Source organism: Scylla paramamosain, chromosome 10, assembly GCF_035594125.1.
Source record: "Scylla paramamosain isolate STU-SP2022 chromosome 10, ASM3559412v1, whole genome shotgun sequence".
In the NCBI taxonomy this organism is placed as follows: Eukaryota; Metazoa; Arthropoda; class Malacostraca; order Decapoda; family Portunidae; genus Scylla; species Scylla paramamosain.
The window spans coordinates 4,527,501-4,550,000 of record NC_087160.1 but is presented as its reverse complement, the minus strand read 5'-3'; positions in this window follow the sequence as shown (position 1 = coordinate 4,550,000).

Sequence of the window (22,500 nt, the reverse complement as noted above, 5' to 3'; positions counted from 1 at the left end):
CAACAAAAAGACCTTATTTTCTTTTTTTATGCATTTGAATATTTCTCTTGTAAGAGATGGCAATGATTCACTGGTGCCCGACTTGCGGCAGGACCAGTACAGGATCAGCACACTCACTACAGGACAAGTAAACTTGATACTTTTCCTGAACAACTGCCTCACATTTTCCTTCTTCGTTATATATATATATATATATATATATATATATATATATATATATATATATATATATATATATATATATATATATATATATATATATATATATATATATATATATATATATATATATATATATATATATATATATATATATATATATATATATATATATATATTTCATTAAATATTTTACTCACAATATAACACTTAAATCATTGTAAATACAGTAAATGTAATTTTGATTTAAATAACGATTTTCTTACTCTGATTTAAGCCGATTTAAATAACTTGATTTAAATAATTTAATGTAAATCAAACCAACTCTGGTTGGCGTGGTTTCCAGAAATCGTAAGTCCCTGTTAGGGACACTAATCTAACCTAGCATTACGTAACCTAACCTGAAATAAAATAAAATAAAATACGTTATATTTAACTTTTGTAAAATTTCGTCTTAGTGTCTTAGTAATACAGAACTCTGCTATAGATAGTGAAATTAATAACCGTCTTTCCTAACTGTTTTATTCTCATTTTGATACTCCTTTGCTTAGCCACATATGATAGATACACTGTTTCTTCTTGTTCAGCAGTCGCCTCTAAGTTTATATTCGCTTAAAACTGGAAATTCGATTCTTCTCATCCTCGGTAATACATGTGGTAATAATGATAATAGTAATCTTTCAAGAACTTCATCTCTCTCATAATTCTTTCCCTGTTATCTGTTACATCCTTCCTTAATCACAAACCATTTTGAGATTTATTTATTTATTTATTTATTTTTTTATCGTCTCTTGCCTTAACACTAGAAATTCAACTATTCACACCCTCAGTAATACGCGTGACAATAACTTCTCTTAACCCATTCACTGTTATCTGTTGCATCCTTCCTAAATCTCAGGCCATTTTGAGAGATTTTGTTTCCTGATGCACCAGTCACTTCCAAGCCTCATCCTGGCTAAGCACTGGGAAATCTGTTTTTCTCACCCTTTCTCTTTCCTGTAAGTGCTTGTAAAGATCATGTACAGTGCTTTTTAGTGGCGCGAATTATTGTATAGGGTAGTGAAGGGGTTTACTTTTGAGCGAAGCGTTTGACGTCACTAGTGAGAGGAAAACCAGAACTCACACAGGAAGCCATCAGTGCTACTTAACTCCTCGGCTTGTGTTGTGAAGTGTTGCGTTCTCTCATCAAGACTATTTTTAAAAGCCACAGAGACGATTGCTCGGATTCTTACGATGTTTTTTTTATTTTTTTCCTTCCCATTAATAGTACAGAACTGCAACTTATCATTGACTTTGCGAAAACGTTTAAAAATCCCAGTGACTTCCATTGTAATTAGTTGATGAAGCTGTCGACAAAAAGAATGTGAAAGTTAAATTCGTAATAACACACAAGCATATCTCCGGGTTTTCATCATACAGTTTTACATTAATTGTCTTCACATCACATTTTCAACACAGTGCACGGGCGTGATGACAAACGTGCTTATCGTAAACAAATTCAGTGCCGGTTAACGCTGCGAGAATTAAGCCGGAACGTGCAATATTAATTACTGATGGATAGTGCTGTCTAAAAAAAATAGGCTTGTTTTGAATAATCTCTCTCAGTTATAACAAGCAAACAAGTGCGTGAGCCATCTGTGCTAATAGAGCCAGATGGTGCGTGGCTCGTCACGGCTTGCGCACCAAGGAAGGCAGGGGAAAATAGAATAAACAGCAGATTTGTTGGCCCTTACGAGACTGATTGTGATAGATAGTATTGTGTAATCTAGTGTAAGAAATGTAGGGTGGTAAAGGTGAAGACTATTCAACACACACACACACACACACACACACACACACACACACACACACACACACACACACACACACACACACACACACACACACACACATACACGACACTCTTAGTAATTTTTTTATATTCTTTCTGGGAGTTTTCTTTTGGGCTTGGCATGTTCAGTAGTCTTTTTTTTTCAGTCTTAGTTTTTCTCTTGGCTGGAGAGAGAGAGAGAGAGAGAGAGAGAGAGAGAGAGAGAGAGAGAGAGAGAGAGAGAGAGAGAGAGAGAGAGAGAGAGAGACGTAGAAAATAGGTAAGAATAAGCATGAGGAAAACGATACAGAAGACAGAGAAAAGAGATGAGAAGAGAAGAGAAAAGGAATATATGCATTATTCATAAGACATAGAAGATAAGAGAAAAGAAGAGAAGAAAAGAAAGAAAAATATATCAAACCCCCGTAATATACAGATGTAGTATGCATTTGGAGTTACGCACCCCAACACGAGGCGCCACAGACAGGAAACACTACCACACTATCACAGTACCACGACAATATTGAATAATTCTGGCAATGCAGCAGTGTTCCCCAGCGGTGCGACCAATAGCCGTGCGCAACAGCCCTTCAGCGGCGTGGCGTGTCTGGCCTTTTCTCGCCTCTCCGCTAACACAATTTGTCTTCATTTACATCACGCGCTGGAAAAACAATTAGCGGTAAAAGAGATGCAGTAAATTCCTATCTGTTTATTATGCGACATCTCAATAACTTCATTAATTGATGGTAAAAAGTGTGTAAAAAAAGCGTGATTTTCCGCCGGCAGGAGATGCACCCTTTAAAATTTCACGTGCATGTGTTGGTGGGTGGGTGGGTGATGGGGGAGGGGAGAGGGATGGGACACTGCATCGCTCACCCACGGACGCTGTTCATAATGTGTTTTGGGGGTGTTGAGGGGCAGCACGGCGCGGCGATTGCCCATAAACCACCGGGGCAGAGGAACCAAGTGTTGGGGAAGCGGAGGACACGACCTGGTTTCCTTCGCATGCATGAAACTTAGTGGTGTGTGTGTGTGTGTGTGTGTGTGTGTGTGTAAATGATAGACAAAGAAACAAATTAATTCATGTCAAGTCAGGCAAGATTTAAGTAACGCAGAATCGGACGAGTAAACACACCTACCCAATGCCACCTACACACACACACACACACACACACACACACACACACGCATCTATTTTCCCCCTCGCCAAGGTCTCTTCAAAGTCAGCTGTTAAGTGCAGTGAAGGGCGCCAATGTTGAGGCAGTGTATTTGCCGTGATATCGTTCTGGTGCGGCACAAATTGGTGAGTCGGTTGGTGACATAAATAAAACGAGCTTAACCGCGGGTGGGACGAAGGATATTTTGGAATGGAAAGAGTGGTAATTAAATTCATGAAGCGCTTGTTAGTGTTTTTAAATTTTTTTATTTGTGTACTGGTCTTGTTATCATTTTCATTATTGTTATTATTCTTGTTGATACCACCATTACCACCATTACCACCATCATAACAACCATTACTCCCACCACCACCACCACCACTATTATGACCTTCAAAAGTCCTATCGTCACTACCACTACCACAACTACAACTATTACAAGAGTAGAAACAACAAAAATGAAGGCAGTTGTACAGTGCTCGACATATGAAGAGAAGAAAACATTATCTGCGAACGAAAGAAGGAAAATATTTGGAAGACGAGGAGAGACAAAATAAGAAAATAAACTAACTGAAGAATTATACATCTATTATACATCCTAAACACACTAAAACTACCATTACAACCACCCCCATTAACACAACAACAACAAAAACAACAACAACAACAGCAACAACAACAACAACTACTACTACTACTACTACTACTACTACTATTACTACTACTACTACTACTACTACTACTACTACTACTACTACTACACCGCTAACAAGAACACCACATTAATCATTCTCTCCTATTCCCTTGCGAACTGCTACACACACACACACACACACACACACACACACACACACACACAGGTCATAACTCATTCATATACGTATTGTTCTTTGTTTCAATTCGTCATGTCCGCTATTGGCTTTTTTTCTCTCTCTCTCTCTCTCTCTTTCTCTTTGGTTCACTAGTATTGTAAGAATCTCTCTCTCTCTCTCTCTCTCTCTCTCTCTCTCTCTCTCTCTCTCTCTCTCTCTCTCTCTCTCTCTCTCTCTTTCCATGAGGAACAAAACACGTACTGTAAATTCTTAGTTATTATTATTATTATTATTATTATTATTATTATTATTATTATTATTATTATTATTATTATTATTATTATTGTCTATCATAATCTACAACCACCACCACCACCACCACCACCACCACCACCACCACCACCACCACCACTACTACTACTACTACTACTACTACTACTACTGCAACAACAACTACTGGTGCTAATTCTGAAACAGTTGCGTTAAAAGTAGTTGCAGTAGCAGTAGTAATAGTAGTAGTAGGAGTAGTAGCAGTAGTAGTAGTAGCAGCAGCAGCAGTGGTAGAAGTAATAGATAATTACTTCAACACATATCACCTAATGAGTTCGCACTTGTATCTATAATGACGCGTCTCTTTATCGAAGTGTTAATAATAATCTGTCCATCTGTTTACTCACACTCATGGAAGCGTCACATTCTCACGTCCACCCAAGAGCGAGGTGGAGAGAGCGCCATTAACACCACCATTAATTTTCTCCACAAGGAAGGAACCAAAGAACAACAAAACACAATAGAAAGTAAACATAATAATAAAAACTCCATTTAATCTAAACTTGCCAGAAAAAACAGACATGTAAATAAGGTGTCTTGTTCTCTCTCTCTCTCTCTCTCTCTCTCTCTCTCTCTCTCTCTCTCTCTCTCTCTCTCTCTCTCTCTCTCTCCTTGATATCACTCTCCGCTTTGGCAGAATTGTTTCTCTTCAAGATGGAATCACCAATATGCCTGGGATAGATAATTTCTCTCTCTCTCTCTCTCTCTCTCTCTCTCTCTCTCTCTCTCTCTCTCTCTCTCTCTCTCTCTCTCTCTCTCTCGTTCTCGTTTTGTTCTCTTCGTCTCTTTCTCGTCTTTGTGTTTCTCCTCCAGAAGTTCCTTATATTTGTGTTCCTCCTCTTAATCTTCTCCTTTTCCTCCTCCTCCTCCTCCTCTTCCTCGTTTTCTTCGTCCTCGTCCTCCTCTTCTTCGTGAAAAGATCATTGTTTTTATACCTCTCTTTTTTTTTTTTTGTTCTCATCCAAACGCCTCTTATTTTTGTATTCCTCCTCCTCCTCCTCCTCCTCCTCCTCATAATGATCATCATCATCATCAACATCCACGCCCTTATCTGAAAATCTCCATATTTAGCCCATTCGCTGCTATGATCACCCATTTGCATCAGAACTGTGTGGAAAAATAATGTTTTTAAGGACAGAAGAGAGAGAGAGAGAGAGAGAGAGAGAGAGAGAGAGAGAGAGAGAGAGAGAGAGAGAGAGAGAGAGAGAGAGAGAGAGAAACTAAGTTAATTTTTTTCCCTTCAAGGCCAGAAAATTATTTAACAGACACGCAGGAAAAAAAAAAGGGTCTATAGATTTACAGATGACCAGGAGGGAAAATGTGTGTAGTGGTGAAGGGATTAAAACTTTGACATAGGCACATTAACCAACATTCCCCTTGAGATAGATTAATCAGGAATGCCAACCATCACCGCGACTCCTTACTGCGCCGACTCCCTCCATCCCCCGGCCCCCATCCCCCCCAACGCCCCCTCCCTCGCCGCCCTCCCCACCCCACCACCCTGCCTCCTCTACACCCCCCCCAGAAACCATCTTCATGAGGCTTGTAATCGGCGGTAGTCCCACGATAGTTTCACTTAGGGTTTAACTGAACACACACACACACACACACACACACACACACACACACACCAATTTTTTTTTCTTTTCCTTACTTTTTTTTTTTTTTTGCTGTTTTCTTGTTTCTTCTGGTTGCTGTTAGTGTCTTTTTGTGTCGTGGTGATTGGAAGGATTAAGGTAGGGCTCGACGAAGAGAGGGAGAGGGAAGCAAGGAGGGCACTGGGAGAGGGAGGGAGAAGGAGGAGGAGAACGGAGGGAGGGAGAGAGGGAATGGGAAAGGAGGGTACAGGGAGAGGAAGGGAGAGGAGGAAGGGAAGGAAGACAAGAGAAGTGATTAGGTTGTCAAGAAAATGTTTTGTTTTTCTCATTTTGCTCCTCTTCCACTCTCTCTCTCTCTCTCTCTCTCTCTCTCTCTCTCTCTCTCTCTCTCTCTCTCTCTCTCTCTCTCTCTCTCTCTCTCTCAGCAGACCTATTGGAATTCATGGCTGGTATCGGAATACAAATACGGATATAAAAATGTGAACAGGAGATTTGTAGTCACTCATCAATATTCGGGTCAAATTTTGTATCCTGTGATAAAAAAAAAAAAAGGAAAATAGAATCGAAAGCAAACTAGTAAAAAAATGTAGACAAAAATATAAAAAATGCAAACAAAAAGAAACTGAAATACAAACCAAAAGTTCAAATAAAAATGTAAAATAATAAATGAGATGCGAAAAAAATGAAATGCAAAAGAAAAAAAACTTAACATTGTCTAATGAAACAATGAAAATAACGTACAAGTAAAGAAAATAAAAGCTAACCAAAAATAAAATAGAAAAAAAAAATCAAATTAAAGAAAATGGGAACTGAAATGAAAAAAAAGATTCAAATGGAAACAAAAATAAAAAAAACAAATGACAAAAATAATGAAAAAAGAATCAACATGCAAACGAAAAAAACAAAACAAAAAAACAAATGCAAACTAGAAAAAAAAGAAAAAAAGAAAGTGAGATGCAAACTAAATGAAAGTGATTAGTGACAGTGGTAGAAATTATGAACATTGACCAACATGTAATAAGTATGTCAAAAAAGAGGAAAGGCGAAATGGATGTAGGGTAATTGAAGTTAATGGAAATGAGTTGCAAATGTAAAAAAAAAAAAAAAAAAAAAAGAAAAAGAAAAAAGAAAAGAAAAGAAACCAGACATTAACTAAGTAAGAATAATTAGAGGATACTAAAGAAAATTATGTATTGTCTAATATGAATATAAACATGTAATAAATATGTTAAGAGGAAAGTCAAAATAAATATAGAAAAAAAAGTAAATGGAAATGGTTCAAATGCAAAGTACAAAACAATTCCAGTGCAAAATTAAATAAATATATGAATAATGACAGACAGTGAAGGAGATTATATATTGCCCAATTGTAAATGTAACTTTTGATAGAGTGAAGTATTCTCTGAGTAAATATAGATGAACATGTCAATAGATGTTATAAGAAGGGAAGTGGAAATAAAAATAGATATAAAAAAAAATGAAACTAAATGGAAATGATGACATGAAAAAAAAAAAAAGAAAAAAAAGAATAGATGCATTTTAACACTCATGAACTTTCCCTGCCATGAATTAAGAGAATTACACACATGAATATAAATCAGTGAATAAGTGAATAAATTAATGAACAGATAAAGGAAAAAAAAAAGACATCAATACAGCAAAAAAGATTAACAAAAAAAAAAAAAAACGCGATTGACATTCATAAACTCGTATTTTACTTACGTGAATATAACAGAATAACAAGTCCATGAATAAATGAATCAGTGACAAAGAAAGGAGCAAAACTGAACATGAAAAAATAAAAAAAATAAATAAATAAATATAAATATAAAATACAAAACAGGCTTCCAAAAATTATTACACATATAAATACAAAACTGAGGAAATAAAAGAGATAAATGAAAAAAGAAAAATAACACAGAAACAATAGAAATAAAACAACAATTAAAAGAGAGAGAGGAAAAAAAGAAAAAAAATAAACAAGTAAAGAGAGAGAGAGAGAGAGAGAGAGAGAGAGAGAGAGAGAGAGAGAGAGAGAGAGAGAGAGAGAGAGAGAGAGAGAGAGAGAGAGAGAGAGAGAGTAAAAGATAACAATAACGCAAAGAAACAATACAAACAAAGGAATCAATAAAAAAAAAACAATAAAAAAATGAAAAAAACAAAACACAAAGAAACCATCTAAACAAAACAAGAAATAAAAACACATACAAACAGAGAGAGAGAGAGAGAGAGAGAGAGAGAGAGAGAGAGAGAGAGAGAGAGAGAGAGAGAGAGAGAGAGAGAGAGAGAGAGAGGCAAAATAACTCAAAGAATCAGAACGTAGCTTAACACAGTGACCTCGATCAAACTCCCCGAAAGAATCACCACCAGACAGAGAGAAGCAGTGTTTGGCTGGAAGAGATCAAGAGGAGGAGGAGGAGGAGGAGGAGGAGGAACTGCTTGCGAATATCACAGCAGCTGAGATGATCCGGTGCAGCTGAAACACCGTACTAACTAGAGGCACAAGACAGAACACCCTTGTCTCAACACTCTCCCACTCTCCCTCTCCCTCACTCTCCCTCTCTCTTCCTCTCTAGGTCGCGAAGGCTGCACAAACCTGGCCTTTTTATTTATTTTTCTCCATGTACGAATTGAAATGTGTCTAGCTGCGTGTTATGGCGAAGGGTGTTTTGCAAGGGCTTCATGAATCACCGGATAAGTGCTTCAGGAATTTAATAACCGCCCCCGTGTGTATCAGGAGATAATATTCCGGGCAGGGGGGGGGGGAAGGTGGTGGTGGTGGTGGTGGAGGAGGAAGAAGGAAGGAAGGTCGAAGAATTTTTGGTTTATTTTGGTTTGTTTTTGTGTGAAGTGAGTTGAGTTTTATTTCTGACTCGTGATTGCGTAGTAGTGATTGACTGGTAGGTTAGTGGTGATTGGTGAATGATTAGACAAGTTAGTATTGGTGACCGGTGATTGGACAGTGGGCGTTGGTGACTGGTTTCAGGCCATTTGTCGTTGTTTTGGTTGATTGGTGGAGGTACTGTGGGCATTTGTGATTGATGGATTGATTGTTGAATGGATAGTGAGTATTGATAGTTGATTCCTTGACAGTCGTGATGGATTAATTGACTAATTCTCTGCTAATAGTAATTGAAGGACAGATTGATTTATTCACTTTCAAACAGTGTTGCTTGCTTTCTTTTGCTTGTTGAATCTGAGACAGTAGCAATTGATTAAATATTGTATAGTGATGAATAACTGTTTACTTCACTCTTAGACAGCAGTAACCAATCACCAAACCACCAATAACCTAACCTAACGTGAAACACTAACACCCTCAACCACTGATAACAATCCCTACAGTCTTTCCCTACTCCTGCATTCACTCGTAAAAAAAAATAAAGAAGAAAACAGTACAACACAAATAAAAAAAGTCTCTCCCTTTGTCCCACAGAATCCCAGCGTTCCCCTCAGGCCTCCGGCAGCTCCCCACGAAACAATGGCTGCCACCCCCTCCTCCCCACGCCTCCAGGAGCCCACCACAAAGCCGTCAGGGAAGAGCTGGCGAGTTATTTTATCGTCGGGAGGCGCAGAAGAGGTGATTGGCCTGATGGAGGGAGCCACGAGGACACCAAGGAGCTGCCTGTTAGGTAATGACCGTGTGTGTGTGTTAAGTAGAGTAGCTGTTATCAGTGTGTTATCGGTGTGTTATCAGTGTTATCAGTGAATAGTGTGCTTGTGTTGGTCATTCCTTGTGATCACTAAGTGTGTATGACTGTCTTGATGTATTGCTGCTCCATTGTCTGTCTCTTGTTGTCTGTTTTACTTCCTCATCACCTTGGTAGCTCTTTAGTCACCTCTACGTCTGTCTTTGTCTTCACAACTGTCCGCTTCAACCATTTCACTGCGAGATGCAACAATTCAGAGCACTAGAAACAATATATGGAGTCTTTATAAACATACGCAAAGAAAGAATAGAATAGATTTTGCAATTTCTAGCTGTAGCACAAGAAAAGATATCCCAAAGTGGTTAGAAATTAAGGAAAGGTGTACCAGACAGCAGGGGAAAGGGTTAAAAACTTCTGATTAGTGTCTTATTTACCGTCTCAGTTTTTGTCCTTATATTTCTAACTTTTTTTAGATATATCAAAAGCTCTTGATGGAGTCTGTCACAAAACGTTGATTTCCAAACTACCCTCCTACGGCTTCCATCCTTCCTGTAATTTGATCTCAGGTTTCATTTCTGACCATTCTATTGGTAGACGGTCACTGTTCTTCTAAATCTATTAATAGTGGTGTTCCTCAGGGTTCTGTCCCGTCACCCACTCTCATCAATGATCTTCTAAACCAAACTTCTTGTCCTATCCACTCCTACGTTAATGATACCACCCTGCACTTTCCTATGTCTTTTCGTAGACGTCCAGCTCTTCAGGAAGTAAACAGTTCATGAAGGGAAGCCACAGAACGCCTGACTTCTGATTTCTCTAAAATTTATGATTGGGGGCAGAACAAGCTTAGTATTGTTCACTGCCTCAAAAAACTCAATTTCTCCATCTATCAACTCAACACATCCTTCCAGACAACTCTGCCCTCTTCTTCAATGTCACTTAACTGTCCCCCTCTTCTACACTGAACATCGCCAGTCTGTCCTTTACTTATACCCTAAACTGGAAACTTCACATTTCATCTCGAGCTAAAACAGCTTTAATGAAGGTAGGTGTTCTGAGTCTCCTCCAGCAGTTTTTCTCACCCTCCCCCCCCTTCCCCAGCTGCTAACTCTGTACAGGGGTCTTATCCGTCCATGTATGGAATAGGATTCGCATATATTTTGGGGTTCCACTCATACTAGTCTTTTAGACAGGGTGGAAGCAAAAACTTTTCGTCGTATCAACTCCTCTCCTCTTTCTAACTGACTGTCTTCAGCCTGTCTCTCATCGCCGCAATGTTGCATCTCTTGCTATCTTGTACCGCTATTTTCATGCTAACTGCTCTTCTGATCTTGCTAATTGCATGATTCCTCTTCTCCCACGGCCTTGAACTCCTTCAAGAGGAAGGTTTCAACACACTTATCCTTTAATTTTTGATGATCACTTTTGACTGTTGGGGACCGGCACCTCAGTGGGAATTCTTTAATTACATTTTTGTTGGTGTTGGCCGGTGCCCCTCCTACATGAAAAAAAAAAAAAAAAAACACTTCAAACCTTTTGTTTCACTTTCGATTACTTTTTAATTGCTTATTTCATTTGATTTACATATAAATATGAAGAACAAACAAAAAAATAAACGCTCCCCCCCAAAAAAAAAAAAAACTCCCAGAAAATAATAAACCCCCCAAAACTGTTTTTTTTTACCACCCCTCTTTTTTTTTTTTTTTTTTTTCTCTCCAACCCTGCTATCAGTCCGCACCTAGATAACGTAGTGTATGTACGTAGTCTTTTCAGCCATGTGGGATTTACAATAATAATAATCTGATTTTGATTGATTACATTTATATGGCCATTAAGCAATCTTCATTAGGTTATTTACAAGTGATGGTAATGTAGCCAAGTCCAATAAGATAAAGCTTTCATAGGACCTGAATATTTCCGCTGAAGTCCACGAGACATAGCAAGGGACAGGTTTCGCCCTACCATATTCCTTCATAAGCTGTGGCGGCGAAGTGTTCGGGGTTTGCTGTCAACTTACTGACAACCACCTCTGGCTGGGTAGTGTCTGAATAATTGTCTCGTCTCAATATCCGCAAGCACGCCTGGCTGTCTTGTTGCTTGATGATATCTTGACGAGGAGTGGAGTAGGAGGAGGAGGAGGAGGAGGAGGAGGATGTGGGTGAGTGAGTGGAAGAGGATGCAAGAGTGACTGGCTGCAGGGAGAGGAATGCGAGGAGAAGGGGTGAGTGGGTGCATGACTGACGGGCGGGCGTGGTGAGAGGCTCTGTTACTTAAGCCCATCTTCGTTTGAGCCAATCCGCGTGCGTGGTGAGCCTCGGGAGCCTTAGTGTTCGCGGCTCCTGTAATTGGCTGCCTCGTTGACTTGGCGGTGGATGATTGGCTGGCTGGCTTGGTGCTCGTGGGTGAGGGAATGAGGTGATGTATGTGTGTATGTGTCTTTATCCTTCTTGATGAGGTAAACTAGAGGTGGACTGCTTTATCTGTGTTGTTTGTGTTGCTGTGTGTTTTGTTTATGTTTACCGAAGGGATCGAAGAAAGGGAAGGGATGAAGGATAGCAAGTGACGAGGATGAAGAAAAAGAAAGGAAAGATGAAGGAAGTGAGGATGAAGGAAAGGATGATAAAGTACGAGCATGGCAAAGGAGAAGAAAAGGATGGGATGCAAATGAGAAGAGAAGGAAAGAAAAAGAAAAACCGAGGAGGCGGGGAGAAATGGAAAGAATGAGGGAGAAGGCAAAAAAAAAAGAAAAGAAAAAGAAAGAAAACAATCAAAGCGAAGGAGATAGAAAGAAAGACATCGACAGAGGAAAGGATAGAAGAAAAATTAAATAAAGAAAGAAGGAAAAGCGGGGAGAAGAAGAAGAAGCACCCTGGAGATATAGATATTGCTCTCTGATACATGGAAAAAAAAAAAAGAATGAAAGTATAGCTGTTTGTATAAAGGACATAAACTTAGCTTCTATCTCTGCAAGCGAACACACACACACACACACACACACACACACACACACACACACACACACACACACACACACACACACACACACACACACCGATTCTTAAGCACGTGTGGGACTGTCGTGTAAATATTTAGCTGTGTTGGAAACGGGGCAGAGAGAGAGAGAGAGAGAGAGAGAGAGAGAGAGAGAGAGAGAGAGAGAGAGAGAGAGAGAGAGAGAGAGAGAGAGAGAGAGAGAGAGAGGTGATAGTGAAGTAGGTGAAGGTTAGAGGGAGGGAGCGAGTAAAAAGAGGGAAGGGATGTAAAAAGAGATGTAAAAATAAAAACTATAAAAAAAAAACTGGAAAAGATAAAAATTAAGACGGCATGAAACACACACACACACACACACACACACACACACACACACACACACACAACACACACACACACACACACACACACACACACACACACACACCACATCAACGACAACAACAACAACAACAACAACAACAACAACAACAACCAGTACTAGTAATAATAAACCATACCACAAACAAGACACAAAAACTCTTCCCACCTCCTCCTCCCCTCTCCTCCTACTCCTCTCTCCCCAACCCCCCCCCTCCCCTCCCTTCTCCTCCCCTTCCCTCACCTCTCCTGCATCACTTCAGCGCCTACTACAGTCTATTTACTCCATTACCAACACTTTACCTTGCATGCCTTACTTATAGCGGCCTTGTGGTACTGGCAGGGAGAAGAAGAGGCAGGGAGGGGAGAAGGAGGGTAGAGAAGGGGAAGGGTAGGGAGGTGCACCATAGCCACCCCCTTCCCCTTCCTTTCCTTTCCTGCAATGTTGAGTGACACGCGTCTATTTTTGGTGCCTCCGCCTTTGCTTCATTCTGCCTCCTCGGTTATCGCCGCGTGGTCGTGACGATGATTGGCAAGGCCTGAGTGCTTGCAGGGATCGATGCTGGAGGCGATGGTGATGGTGGTGGTGGTGGTCGTGGGAAGGAAAGAGAAGGTAGAGTTGGAGAAGGAAGGAGAGGAGAAATAAGAGGAATAAAAGGATGGGAGAGGGAGGAGGAGAAGGAATAAGAAGGAGGCAAGGAGGATGGAAAGGTAAAGACTAAGAGGAGGAGGAAGAAGAAAGGAAAGCTGGGGGTAGAGATAGGAAAGAGGATCAGGAAGAGAAGGATAAGGATGGAAGGAAAAGAGGAGAAGGCGGATGAAGGAGAAGTGGAAGGAAGAACAAGAACAAGAACAAGAAAATGCTAAAAGTCCTACATTCCGTAATTGTCCTGGTCAGGTGTGCTTACTTGGCGGACTGACACCTTGCAGTTAACACGTTCCCTTGTGGCATTCTTTAACATACTCGTTGCCTTACCAGAACAAATTATTTTTCGCCCACTGTAAGAAGTAGCGCAAAGAGGGACAAACAGTAGCTAACGAGGCTGGTTTTGATAAATTACACTATCTGGTCTAAAGAGAAACATTAAATGCGTAAAGGAGTAAAGACGTAGCTTCTCCCCACCCACACCCTCGTGTCCACTCACCCTCCACCCGCAGGAGACAGGGAATGAAGGAATGAAGAAAGACCGTGCAGGGAAGTGAAGTAGTGAAGTGCTGGAATGTTTTACAGGAATGAGAGAGGAAAGTCATGACTACTACTGCTGCTGAGGGAAAAAAAAAAAGAAAAAAAAAACACAAATAATAATGATAAAAAAAAAAGAAAAAAACTTCTGGCATTACTATCCGTTCGAAAGAGGCAGTGACAAACCGGCAGTAACAACCTAAAGAAAGAAAGAAAGGAAAGGAAAGGAAAAAGTAACATTCCATTGAAAAAAAAAAAGAAAATTGGAGATCTTTATTTAATATTCCTACTTTAAGTAACACTTCATTATAAAAAAAAAACTTTCCACACAATATTCCTACAACACACATCACAGTTACTGAAGACGTGGAAGAGGAGGAAGAGGAAGAAGAGGCGAAGAAGCACACAGGACGATATGGAAGACGTAGTAGATAACAGAAATGGCACTGATTCATGAGTAGGTTACCTGCTAGAGACGGAGAGCTGGTCAGTCCATTCTACAGGTGAGGAGAGGAACGATCGCCAACCTGTGGAGATAAGAAAAAAGAAAATGTAAACGACACGAAAGTCTAGAGAGGCATTTAGAACATAGAAACCTGTGAATACCTAGAGTAGAAAAGGAAACAAATGACAAGAAACGTAGAGGTGGTGGGAAGGAAGAAAAGGAGAAGGGGAAACAAGGGGAAGGAGTAAAGGAGTAAGAGGAGAAGGAATGAGATGAAGACAGATCGCGAACAATAACCCTTTTTTTTTAATGATCTGAGAAATTTAAAAAGACCTGGAAACATTTAAACACTGAGAGAGAAAATGATACGAAGCAAGGCAGAGTGGCGGTCTTGTATCCGGTGAAGCATGTCAAAACCCTGGAAACATGCACATACTATCAGAGAAAAGAAGAAACATGTAAATAGCAAGGAACATAAGGAAGTGTAGTATTTTTATGCCCTTAAGGGAAGCAAGCAAATATCTAGAAACATGTAAATACTGAAAGAGAGAGAGAGAGAGAGAGAGAGAGAGAGAGAGAGAGAGAGAGAGAGAGAGAGAGAGAGAGAGAGAGAGAGAGAGAGAAAGGAGGAAGGTAAGGAAAGGAGCTCTAAGTAACGAGAAACATACTGAGAGAAAGAGAGAGAGGAAGAGAAAAGAAATAAAACTAAATTATAAGAAACGCAATGAAAAAGTGACTGTTTCATATCCTGAGAAGAATCACTTTGAGAGAAAAACATATTAATTATTTTGAGAGAAAAGAAAATTAGAAATACCCAGAGAGAAATAATAATAATGAAAAAAAAAACGTAAATAACAAGAAACAATGAACTGCGGCGTTTTTATATAAAGACAAAATTACAAATAAATACTTAGAGACAAAAGAAGAAACAAGTGAATACCCAAAGAAAGAAAAGACGAAGCATATAAATATAGAGAAATACAAGGAACAGTGGCGGTATTGTGTCCAGAAAAAGAAAACGGAGAAACAAGAACGGAAAGAGGAAGGAGGAGAAAGGAAGACAAGCGCTAGAAGTGAAAGGTCGAGGAGGACAAGGAGGAGGAGGAAGGAGGAGGAGAAGAAAGGAGGAGAAACACACGAAGAAGAGGAGGAAGATTGAAGAAAAAAAAATAAGAGTCAAGGAGGGCGAGGAGGGGGAGGAAGAAGAGGAAGAGAGGCAGAGACGAAGAAGAGCTTGAAGAAGGAAGAAGATAAGAAAGGAAGTGATACAGAAAGAGAATGAGGATTTGAAGGAGGATCGGAGGAAGAGAAAATAAAGGGAACACAAAATAAAAACATAAACAAGAAGAAGAAGAAGAAGAAGAAGAAGAAGAAGGAGGAGGAGGAGGAGAAGAAGAAAAGACAGGAGGTATTTGGTCTTGTAGTTGACATTGGACAGGTTTCAATCACGTTAGCTTCAATTGGGAGTTTTCTCTTAATAAAACTAAACGTAATTATCTGAGGTGAAAGTTTGCTGTGTGCGTGTGGACGAGCGGGTGGTGATTGTGGTGGTGGTGGTGGTGGTGGTGGTGGTGTATATAGTTTTCCTTAAGTTTCGTTAAGTCTGGTGATTGTTTGGCTTCTCTGACTTCGATGAGTTTAATTGGAGTTGAGAAGCGATATGCAATGCTGTTTTTCTTCACTGGTTTTGTGTTGCACGTTTGTGTTTCATTTGACTTCCTTTTGTTTGATTTCTCGTACCTCTTTAATTTTTTTTTTTATCCCGCAGCCTCTGTCCCTGAAAAAAAATAAATAAAAAAGTAAAAAAAAAGAAAAAAACCGTAACTCCCTTAATTATCTCTCCCTGAATAAGTAAAGTAAATACAAAATTATCACACACCTCAAACTACAACGCTTAGCTAATTGCCAGCATGTAATTATCAAGCTGTGTATTTATCGTGTTACTGTGCTTAATTGCCTGTAGTTAACATCATAAGTTCAGTCCGGGTGAGAGTGTGCGTCTGATTACTCTTTTAAGTTCGCTGTAATTATTTGCGATTAGTTTCTTAATATCTCACACTTTTTTTGGGTCTCTCACGTCTAAAAGTGTGCGTGGGATTTCTGTTTGTTCTTTAATTATGCATCACTGTTTACCGGTGTTCCAGTCACTCAGTCTTGCCAGTATCTTTGTGAACATAATATAAGCGAGAGGAATAGAGGAAAAAAAAAAAAAAAAATGTGAGAAACAAGTCTTAATCTCGAGCCTTTTCTCAGTTTATTATTTATTCATTCGTTCATTTATTTATTTATTTATTTATTTGTTTATTTGTGGGAAAGGGAACGTGGATGTTTTTTTTCTTATCTTTATCCATAAAAAAATAAATAAATATCTTATTTATCTTCCGTAGCGCCAGCGAATACGTGAGAGGTTTAAAAAATAATAAATAAAAAAAATAATGAACAAGATCAAGAGTAAAATAATATGAGGAACTATGGAAATGGTGAAGATATCAAGGAAAACACGGGAAAGAGGACTGGGGAGGCTGAACTGCCATGTGAGGAGGAGAGGAGAGGCGTATGGGTGGGAAGAGAAGGAGGTGGCGGTGCAGGACGGGAGACAATGGAGGAAACAAAAGATTGGATGGAGAGAGGATTGGATGGACTACAAATCTTTCTGACTATCCTCCCAAAGCAACATGGTCCAAGTTTTGACGTGCAGCGAGAAGGGAAGAGAAGGAAGAGATAAAGGGACTTATATCTAGAGGCTGAGGGGTTACGAACTACAAATATTTTCATCCTCACACCATGCACCAGATGATCCGAAGTCACCACGCGTTCAAACTTGCACGTGTGGCGACAAGGGAAGAGAAGGAGGAGGTGAAAGGAGTCTTAGGAGTCATACCGTCATTGGAGGTTGAGGGATTACAAACTACAAATATTTTCATCCCCGCAAAGCATCCTGTACCAGATGAACTGGAGACACCACGCGTTCAAACATGTACGAGTGGCGAGAAGGGAAGAGATGAAAGAAGTCATACCGCCATTGGAGGCTGAAGGGGTTACAAACTACAAATATTCTTATCCTCACAAACCAACACGTACCAGATGATAAGTCACCACGCGTTCAAACTTACACGTGCTGCGAGAAGAGAAGAGAAGAGAAGTAGATGGAGGGAGCCCCGCCAAACAGCTCCCTCCCACAGACGCGATGGAGGCATTTCATTATTCCTCCTATTACTTAGATGTCAGGTTTTATTGCTTCCTCAATACTTTATGGCATTATTATTCTGCCTTCTCTTGTTTTTTGTTTTTTTCGCTTCCAATTGATTTTACATCTTTCTGTCGCATTTAATAAGCATTATGAGATGTTCGCTTTTTTGATGACTGGGAATAAACTTGATGTCGTTCAGATTCCAGTAAAAAAAAAAAAAGAAGTGTTGCTGGAGATTAGGGTTATATTTTGTTGGAATCTGGAAATCATTTTGTTTTCGTGTTTTTTTTTTCATTTTTTTCTTTTTTTTTTTTTTTATACATTATTCCTTCAAGTTTACGTGTTATTTTCTTTTAGTTTTCATTCTTTCAGTTTGCTATTTCAGTTGATTTTATGTACGTTTTCTTTCAGTGTCTCGTATTTTTCTTTCAATTCTTTCAACTCGTTCTTTTATTTGTTTTTTACGTACGTATTCTGTCACATTTACAAACGTTTTTCCTTTAATATGTATTCTTTCAACTTCCTCTTTCAGTTGATTTTTCATATTTATTCCGTCATTGTATCCTTAAATTGATTCCTCTTATTTTTTTTTCCTTCTCCTTGTTTTTTTTCTTTCTTTTTCTCTTTCCCTTATCGTGTCATAAACATCGTATTGACTTGTTAGCTTTTGATGACACTTTTTTCTCTTCAATATTTAGTCATTCAGCTTCCTCTTTCAATCGATTTCACATATTTATTCTTTCTTCGTATCTTTCAATTAATTATAAATCCTTTCAACTTGTCTTCCTTATAATTTCATATATTTATTCACGCTTCTTTTCCTCCAATCGATTGCAAATATTTCTTTTTATTCTACATTGTTTTATTCATCTCGTCATATATTTGAATTGACTCTAAGTGTTTATTTTTCTTTCTTTCTTTTCTTTTTCTGTTCTCTTTCCCCTTCGCGTCATAAACTTCGTACTGACATGTTAACTTTTTGATGGCGCGGGGAGCACAACCAGGCGAGGGACCTGTTACTGTAAATTCTGTGATTTTTTCCCCTTTTTTTGATTTGCTGGGATTGGTGAAGCCAGACCAGCGTGATGAGTTGCTGTAATCAATCAGAAAATATCACTTCTCCCTTCCCCTCCTTCCCTTCCCCTCCCTTCCCTCTCCTATTCCCTTCCTCTCTTCCTCTTTCCTCTTGCTCCTTTCCTTCTTTCCTTAATTCCTCTCTTCGTCGTTTTTTTTTTCCTTCACTCTTCTTTTTTCTCTTCCCTTCCTCCTCTCCTTACTTCTTTTTCTTTCTCTTCCTCTTTCCTCCCCTTCCTTTCCTTCCCTCTTCTTGTCCTCGCTTCCTCACTTCCTCCTTTTCTTTCCTTTCCTCTTTCCTCTCCTTCCTTTTCTTCCCTCTTTCTTTTCCTCTTCCCTTCCTCTCTTTTTCACTTCCTCTTTTTTTTCTTTTTCTTCCTCTTTTCTCTTCTTATTTCCCTTCCCATCCCATTCTTTTTTATCCTTTTTCCTCCTTCTCCATTCTGCATCTCTCTCTCTCTCTCTCTCTCTCTCTCTCTCTCTCTCTCTCTCTCTCTCTCTCTCTCTCTCTCTCTCTCTCTCTCTCTCTCTCTCTCTCTCTCTCTCACCACCACCAACACCACCACCACCACCACCACCACCACCACCCTTCCCCTTTATTTCTCCTCTAAAACCATCACTTCTTCTATCCCTTTCCCTTAACATCACTCCCCTAATCTCTTCCCCTCCCCCACCTCCCCACACCTTTTGTTCCTCTCCTTTTTCCTCCCCATTCACCTTTCCCTCTTTCCCGCCTCCTGTCCCGTCCTTTCCCCCACGCCCCCCCTCTCTCTCTCTCTCTCTTCACTTTTCAAACCGTCCCCTCGCTCGCCAAAACACAAGATAACAATAGAACTTCATTCCTATCAGAAGGAGGAGAGTCCGAAGAAATACACACTTCGCTGTTCACTTTCCGGGATCCAGTGTCGTAATATTTTTTCCTTTAGTTTCCCTCGACTTGTGGATCGCAGGGGACGGGAGAAGGATGGATAGGAAGGTTAGAGAGGAAGGAGGAGTGAAGAGAAGGATAGGAGAGGAGAAAAGGGTAGAAGAAAGGAAAAGGGTAGAACAGGAAAAAAAAAAAAAACATCAGAAGAGGAGAAGAGAAGAAGTAAAGAGAAGGGCAGAAAGAGAAAGTAAAAGGACAGAAGAAAGGGAGAGAGAGAAAAAAAGACAGAACGAGAAAGGAGGACATAGACAGAATGAAAGAGGAAGAGAAGGACAGAAAAAGAAAGTTAGAGATGGATAGAATGAAAGAGGAAGAGAAGGACAGGAAGAGAGAGGATGAAGACAGAGAGAAAGAGGGTGTAGGCTCGGATGAAGAGATAGAGAGGAAAGAGAAGAGAGGGAAGAGGAAAGAGAAGGAAGGGGGAGGGACAAGAGTAGAGGGAAGGGATTAAGAGAGAGAGGAGAGAAGGGAAGAAGAGAGAGGCAGAAAAGAGAGGAAGAGAAAAAGATATATGAGAATGGAGGTATGAGAGAGATAGAGAGAGAGAGAGAGAGAGAGAGAGAGAGAGAGAGAGAGAGAGAGAGAGAGAGAGAGAGAGAGGGGGGGGGGGAGCGTACGGATGATAGCTACGAAATATTGTAACTCATTTTCTGATGGCGGAAGAATCACATGATGGTGAGAGAGAGAGAGAGAGAGAGAGAGAGAGAGAGAGAGAGAGAGAGAGAGAGAGAGAGAGAGAGAGAGAGAGAGAGAGAGAGAGAATTTAATAATCCATGCAGCAAATGATATCAGCTTGTAAAGAATATAGAAATAAGTTGGAGTGTAGAAACGAAAAATTATGAATTGAGAAGGAGGAGGAGAAGGAGGAGGAGGAGGAGAATGGAGGAGAGAAAGGAAGAATATAAAAGGAAATTAGTAGTAGTAGTAGTAGTAGTAGTAGTAGTAGTAGTTGTTGTTGTTGTTGTTGTTTTTGTAGCATCAGTAGCAACTAGACAAACGAAACAAGGGGAACGAAGAAAGTAAATAAAGGAAATTATAAAGATTACCAGAAGTTGGAAAAAAAAGGAAGAGGTGAAGAGAAATATTGAAGAAAAAACAGAAGAAGAATAAAAAACCAAGAGTTAAAGAGAAAAAAAAAGAATAAGATGGAATATTAAAGAGCGGAAGAGGAGAAGGAAGAGGAGAATTGAATAGACGCACAAAGTGAAGATGATTATGATAACTATGATGATAATACTGAGGAAGAGGATGTAGATGCTGATGAGGGGGAATAAGAGGAAGAGGAGGAGGAGGAAGAGGAAGACGAAAAGGTAGAAAAAGGACATAGGATAGGAGTGGAGGAGGAGAAGGAGGAGGAGGATGCGGCAGAGAACATCAGACAGCAGGGAAGGGAGGAAGAGAAGGGGAAAGAGGAAGAGAAGGAGGAAAGAAGATAACAGGGAAAGAAATACGAAGGAAAAATAAACAGCAGCAAGGAGGAAGAAGAGGAGGAGGAGGAGGAGGAGGAGGAGGAGGAGGAGGAGGAGGAGGAGGAGGAGGAGACCGTTAGTTAGTGAAGAGATAAAGTAGACGAAGAAGAAGCAGCAAATCTTTTTATCAGTAAGTTTCTCTCTCTCTCTCTCTCTCTCTCTCTCTCTCTCTCTCTCTCTCTCTCTCTCTCTCTCTCTCTCTCTCTCTCTCTCATCACAACGGTTCATTCAACAAGAGAAGGGAACAAATCTTTGCATGGCCACCAACACTGTGATGAGGCTTGCGTGTTTGTTGCACCTGTGGGGACAATAACAGTCTACATTTCCCTATTCGAACATTTTTTTTTTTTTCGTGGGGGGGGGGAGCGTGGGGGGCGGGGGGGGGGGGGCTGTAAAGTATTCCTAGCAGATGTGGGAATATGAATCTACACGTCAACTCGCTACTCTCTCTCTCTCACACACACACACACACACACACACACACACACACACACACACACACACACACACACAGACAGAAAGAGAGAGGGAGAGGGTCTTCCTTCCTTTCTTCCTCCTGTTTGTATTTCTGTTCCTATTTTTCCTTCCTTCATCCTCTTTCGTATCCTCACCCTCTTCCTGCATCTCTTCTTTTTCCTCCTCCTCCTCCTCCTCCTCCTCCTCCTCCTCCTCCTCCTCCTCCTCCTCCTCCTTTTTTCTTCGTATGCTCCTTCTTCTCTTTCACTTCCTCTTCTTCGTCCTCGGTGACCTTTTCATTTCTCTTCGTTCTATCTCCTCCTCCTTCTCCTCCTCCTCCTCCTGTTTTTTTTCTCTCCCTCTCTTTTTTTCCCTCTCCTGGCACAAGAGCCCCACTGTTCCGCTTCTCGCTGTTCATTTGTTTCTCTTTTTCTCTTCAGGTGAGTGTTCATCTCCTCGCCTCTGGAATGAGGGACCCAGGTAGCGCAGTGGTAAGTAAGTACGATTTTATGTTATTACCTGTTTATTTATTTATTTATTTATTTTTTCTCTGTATTTCTGTATTCTCAAACGTTTCAACTCTTCTTTCCACTACTTTATATAGGGTGTAGTTGGAAGGTATCTGGGTTTTTAAGGATTCTTTTTTTTTTTTTTTTTTGGTTATGTAAGATGGATACTGGTCAGAGGCAACGGAAAAAAAAAAAGTGTAAACATATGCCCTGTGAAGACGCTAGTCCCCCCAAAAAAGTGTTCAAAAAAAATATCCAAAATGACGTGGAGAAATTGTCTTGAAGCTTACTATTCCAGTGATAGTTTAACATGGACTCTGCAGCATCAGTAAGGGAAAGCACCCATTAGAATGTTTCTGACCTCTTGATGGTTGTTTAT